Source organism: Trachypithecus francoisi, unplaced genomic scaffold, assembly GCF_009764315.1.
Source record: "Trachypithecus francoisi isolate TF-2019V2 unplaced genomic scaffold, Tfra_2.0 Contig00030, whole genome shotgun sequence".
In the NCBI taxonomy this organism is placed as follows: domain Eukaryota; kingdom Metazoa; phylum Chordata; class Mammalia; order Primates; family Cercopithecidae; genus Trachypithecus; species Trachypithecus francoisi.
In genome coordinates, this window is record NW_022680463.1 from 440,629 (window position 1) to 441,504 (window position 876).

Sequence of the window (876 nt, forward strand, 5' to 3'; positions counted from 1 at the left end):
AGTAGACTTACAAATATAGGTTAATTGATTTTCAGCAAAGCTATCAAGGCAGTTCTATAATGAAAGTTATTTCAACAAATGGTGCTAGAATAACTAGATTAACATTTGGGGGAAAATGAGCTAAAACTTTACCTCTACTACAAGTATATTCACTCAACCTAGATTATAGACCAAAATGTAAAAACTGAAGTTATAAATCCTCCAGGAGAAAATATAAAATATTTTTGTGACTATAATGTTGGCAAATATTGTGAAGTGCAGAGGAAGAAGTAGTCAACAAAAGAACAAAAAAATGAGAAATTAAACTACATAACGTTCCAGACTTCTGCTCCTTAGAATAAATCATTAAGAAAAAGAAAGTTAAATAGAAGAATAAAATATTCTCAAAACATGTATCTGACCAAAATCTTTTATGAACAGAATAGTTTTTTAAAACTTTGATAACTCATCAGAAAGGTGAACAACAAAACGTGAGAATAGATTGGAACAGTTATATCACGAAAGAAATAATATTTAATAAGCACACGAAAAAGTCCTCAGCAGCATTCGGAATTAAGGAAATTCAAATTAGAACCACAAGAAGTTACTACTACACATCCACTAGAATGACCGAAATTAAAATGAAACAAAAGAAGACTGACAATACCAAATGTGGGCAAGGACACATTGCTAGTGGTTGTGTAAAATGTCACAACTACTAAGGAAAATCATTTTTCAGTTTTTCATAGAGATAAGAATATACCTACTCTGTGACCCAGTACATTCCTCTTGTAGATATTAATCCTAGGGAAATGAAAATATATGAAAGGACATCACAAAGAATACTGATAACATAATTACACATAGTAGCCCCGAACTGAAAATGTCCCATATGTG